Below are 5,669 nucleotides of genomic sequence, written 5' to 3' on the forward strand. Positions count from 1 at the left end.
GAGACAAATGCTAAGATTGGGGGTTGAGATGGAAATTGGAGGTTTGTTTGATGTGAATATGGAAAGTGTTAATAATATGATTGGTAATGTATTCGAAAATGTAAATTGACGGGAGTTGGGTTGAGGTTGATAATAAGAATATGGATGGTGAGGGTGACAATGTATGTAATTTGGTGGATGTGGAATGTTGACAATGATGATTTTGAATTGGTTGATGCAAGAAGAAATTTAAAGGAATTTTCAGTGATACATGGGCTCAAATTGGAATTAACTTTGAAGAAACTTCCAATTAGACATTAACTCCAATAGAGTTATCGATTGACTCTAATGGTAGATGCTTCTAGGTATGAAACAAAGTACTGTCATTTAGATGAGGAAGAAAGTCTTCATTCAAGTTCGATGATGAAGGTAAAAATGAGGAAGATGATGTTATTTCAAGAAGGATGAATATGTTTCCATTATATGATCGATAGTAGGAATCCAGTATTTATTATCGACATGACATTTGAGGTACTCTATGGTTGATCAAAGAGCAAATTAAATCCGCCAATAATAATACTATATTTTGTAAGAGCCAAGTGTGCCCCAAAGTTAATTGTAATTGGATGATTTTGTGGTGCTCTTGACAGCAACACCAAATCATTCCATTTGAAAAAGTACATGGATGAGCATATATATAGTATCACTTTTGAGAACAAGAGAGTGTCCATTTCTTTTTTAGCTAAACACTTCATGATTTTCATTTCTACAATGCCTAAAATCAATGCACCTCAATTGAAAAAACTAGTTAGAAAACAGTTGGGGGTGAATATCACTTTGGGTCTATGACAAAAAATAAAATGTCAATTCAAACATACAAGAGCACAAAGCTAAAAGTGTTCAAGGAATTGCAAGCAATTATAAGATGTATGCATAGATGTACGACTACTTGGGAGAGATTTACAATGCAAGCCACTAGTACATTTAAAATTGAAGTAGAAAACTACTACCAAATTCCTACCATTATTCAATAGACATTAGCTTTGATACAGGAAATGATTTTTGGCAAGATGTTGGAAGATCATTGGATTAGATAAATGTTTCCTTAGGGATTGATCAAGGGCGAGTTATTTGTGTGTTGTAACCTGACCTCCCCGTCATCGGGAAAGAGAGAGAAGGTCAGATTTAGAGTATTTGACTATGAGAGTTTCCTCATGGTTTGTGTTTCAAAAGACGTCATCACCTTGTCTTTGAATGAACCCTTGTGAGTTCTCTGGTCATGATCACGAGCTCCCAAGCTTGTACCTTGCGTGATAATGAAAGGTATTGTGATTTGTACCCACACGAGCAATGCACCTCAAAAAAGATGTCGGGTGTGGACATTGACTTTAGGGATATATTTTACCATGATAGTCTTCGATCATACTCTTCACCCATAAGGATGCTATCACTTCATCCTTCTTCACCCATAAGGATGGTATCACTTCATCCTTTGGGCTACTGTCACATCAATTATGCTAAATCATGGTGAGCCTCGTCGAGACCCATACCCCTCACAACGGGTTTATTTTATAATCTACTTATTTAGAATAATCTAAAAAGACGGGAGTCGCCACTAGCTTTGTTTTTGGGGGTCGAGTAGAAAATCCAATCGAGGGTGGGGAGTTGACCCTCAATTTTCTTTGCAACTAGAGATTCTGGGTTTGAGAACTTAAGTTATGCTAACATTTCTATTAGCACCCTTTCATACCTAACGGTTTGTCGTGTTTTCTAAGGTGTCAATGCATTTCTTTTTACTTTTTTCGGGTCGATAATATTAACTAGGTGATTATGCATAGATGGTTGATTTCATGCAATTCTATTTCTATGAAAAAAGAAAAAGAAAGTACGGAATTGAATTGTTTTTTTAAAGACAGTAAGTAAAACAATTAAGTAGGTGATTTAGGAAAACGGTAAATCCTAACATGCAACCCTAAATGATGAACAAAAATAAAGCAAAAGAAATAAAACCTGCACCTCATTGGGTGTTTATACAATGAAAGACAACCCGAAAAATATATTGGAGACGGATGATACAAAAAAATATGGTCAGATAGGATTGTTCACGCGCTTATCAATAACCATATCACTTTTGGTGTCAATCGTAGGTCTTCGTGTAAGTATAATTTCTGATGGTGTTGGCATCTTGAAATGTCTGCGCGAGAAGGCAAAAGTACCAATATAAAACTACAGAGCATGTGCTATTGGCTCTGCCTTTCAGACACAGGTGAAGTTCCCCCAAGGCTTGCCTCATCGAGATTGGCGGTCTTGAGGAATTTTGTCTTGAGATCCTTAAGATATTTGCAGTAATATTTCTACTTGTTCAGTAACTTTCGGCTTCATAGGGTTCAGAGTCTGTTTTCCTGAACTGGTGCGACTCTGGTGCTTCATTTTCTCTGCAATCGGTTGCAATGGAAACCCGTGCACCCATCAATGACATTGGAGAAGCTGGTTCTACCTGGAAGCACAAGCCTGTGCAAATACCTGAAGCAGTTGAAGGGTGGGACTATGAAGTGTTCTTGAGTTTCAGAGGACCGGATACTCGCACAGGCATCGCTGATTATCTTTACATAAGTCTCAAAGAAGCAGGAATCCGAACATACCGAGACAACGAAGAGCTTCACTTTGGTGAAGAGATTGGCCCAGAGCTTCTTGGAGCGATCGAGCAATCTAAGGTCTCCATACCCATCTTCTCTAACAGATATGCTTCCAGCAGATGGTGCCTTAATGAGCTAGCTCATATGCTGGACTGTAGGAGGAAGGGACAGACAATCATGCCCATTTTCTACTATGTCGAACCATCCGAGGTTCAAACCAAACCGGAGGTTACACTGAGGCCTGCTTGCACAAAAACAAGAGGAGTGTGGACGATGAGACCATGCGGAAGTGGAGAGCTGCTCTCAATGAGGTTGGAGGGTTAAAGGGATGGGACATACAAACGGGATAGGTACAGAATCTTCCATCCTTACATTGCATGCCAAAATGGAAGCTCTCTTGCTTTCAGTTGCTTTTCTTTTGCTCGGAAAAATTGTAGCCGTTATTTCCCTTTCTTTGAGTAATGTTTCGACATTCTAATTCGACATTTCTTATTTCATCCAAAAGTATTATTAACAAATAATATGAAAACATTTATGCATATATACGTAATGAGCGATGCATATGAATATTCATCATATTGTATGCTGAAAATTAATGAAGAAACTTGCTGGATCTATCGTTTATTGTTCAGAACTCTTAAGACGGGTACGATGTGCTAATCGTAAAGCTATTTTGTGAAGGAGAAGCTTGTGTACACATACGAAATAAATGTAATAAGATCATCCTTTGTTCCTTTTATTAGCAAGATATTGTGATCATACACTGTACTTGACGGTTGCGTAGCTGTTCTAAATCTGCACAAGGTTTGAGCATCTGGCTAGCATGGCCATGAATTAATTCTTCCTGATCAATACAATACGTAAGTTCCACTTGCAGTTGCACTTCTTATTGCCTCCTGTGGCTTCCACAGAGTAGTAATATCAAATCCTGATGTCATATATTTCAGCTTGCCGATTCTAACTTACTTTCTATTCACCTTGGCCTTTCTCATCGTTTATATATCATTAGGCACGAGGGACAGCTGGTTAAACATATCATTACAGAAGGTTTTAAGTGCGCTGAAAAAGGCTTATTTGGTGATTACTGACTTCTTGGTCGGAGTTGACAACAATGTGAAAGATATTCTAGGGATGATAAGCACCAACATAGATGATGTAAAAATCGTGGGAATCCACGGCATGGGTGGTATCGGAAAAACGACTCTTGCAAAAGTAGTCTACAACAAACTTTCCCAGGACTTTGATGATTGTTGTTTCCTTGATGATGTTAGAAACTTCAAACTTGCAAGGAATTGTATATCTGCAGAATCATTTAATTTCAGACCTTTCAAAACGGGCACTTCCATTTGCTAATTGCGTGGACAGGGGATAATGATGATAGAGGAAAGATTTTCCAGTAAGAAAGCTCTTATTTTTCTTGATGATGTTGGGAAAAATGTCAATTGATTGCACTATTGGGGAGGAGATTTTGCTTTGGTCCAGGAAGCCAGATACTTATAACCACAAGAAATGCAATTGTTCTTTCGTAATTTGATGTAAAATTGATTTATCCAGTTGGGTGAGATGGATTCAAATAGATCGCTTCAGCTATTCAGCAAGCATGCTTTTAGAAGAGATCACCCTCCACCAGAAAAATTAGAGCTGTCTAGAGAAATTGTGAAGATAGCCCAAGGTCTTCCATTGGTTCTTGAGGTGATGGGTTCAACTTTATCATGGTGTGAACAAAGAGAAGATATCTGGGATGAGTACTTGGAGAAGTGGAAAATGGGTCATATTGAGGCAATTCAAAGTAAGTTGATTATAAGTTACGAAGCATTAGATCCTTGCCAGAGGCAAATATTTCTTGATATAGCTTGTCTTTTTCATTAGATATGACAAGAATATTTTTATGTATATGTGGAAAGATTGTGGTTTATGCCCAGCACATGGTCTTGAAGTTCTTCAAATGATGTCACTGATTAAAATTGGAAAAGAAAATGAGTTGTGGATGCATGATCATCTCAAAGATCTTGGGAGAGAAATCGCTTCTCAAGAAAGTGCGGGGGAATTGGCCCAAAACAGTAGATTGTGGAACCACAAGGATGCACTGGCCATGCTATTGAGAAAGGAGGTAAATAGTAAGTTTGATTACTAAAATACAATTAAGGCCCGTTCTTGTGAAATTCTAACTTTGTCCCAAGATTTTTCTCTTGATTAACTAACCGTATCTTCCTTTTCATTAATTTGTCTTTTTCAATATTCAGAGAAATGAAAGCTCGAAGCCCTCAGTCTGAAATTTGACGAATTTTTGGAGTATTGTTTCCCTCTTGAAAGATTTGCAACGCTACCAAATCTAAAGGTTCGTTCAAGCGGACAGCACATCCCTTAATTCCAACTCAGTCGAACGTTTCCTTTCAGAAGCTGCCCTACTTTGGCATAACAAATCTTTGATTTTTTCACCGATAAATATATTTAAAAGGAACAGACAACTCCTTCCAAATTTAGATGGTTCACGTGGCATAATTTTCCTTTGCGGGCACTCCTGATGACTTATTTTTCAATGAATAATTTAGTTATACTTGATTTCTCATGGAGTAACATTACATATGATTGGGACGGATGGAGACATATCAAGGTACATTTTGTTCTAGAACAATCTTCTTGCTATTGTTATTCTCCCCGTATAATTAATATACATGTTACTATATTGGTGTTGCAGAGAGCATGCAAATTGAAAGTTCTTAATCTTGCGAACTGCACCCACTTGACCAAGACTCCCAATCTGTCTGAATTACTCACATTGGAGAGATTGATTCTTGATGATTGTTATAGATTGGCTGAAATCGACTCGTCAATCAGTAAATTGAAGAACTTGATTTTCTTAAGCTTAATAGCTTGCAGGGAACTCCAGTATTTGCCAAAAGAGCTAGGTGGCCTGCCAAGTCTAGCAGAACTTCTCCTTGATGGAACTTCAATACGATAAATTCCCGAATGGTGGGCTTTGAATAAATTGGAGAATCCCAATGTTCACAATTCCCCATCAGTAAAAACATCGGGTTCAATCAACTGTCTAAC

The sequence above is a fragment of the Eucalyptus grandis genome, chromosome 3 (genome assembly GCF_016545825.1).
Source record: "Eucalyptus grandis isolate ANBG69807.140 chromosome 3, ASM1654582v1, whole genome shotgun sequence".
Classification (NCBI taxonomy): domain Eukaryota; kingdom Viridiplantae; phylum Streptophyta; class Magnoliopsida; order Myrtales; family Myrtaceae; genus Eucalyptus; species Eucalyptus grandis.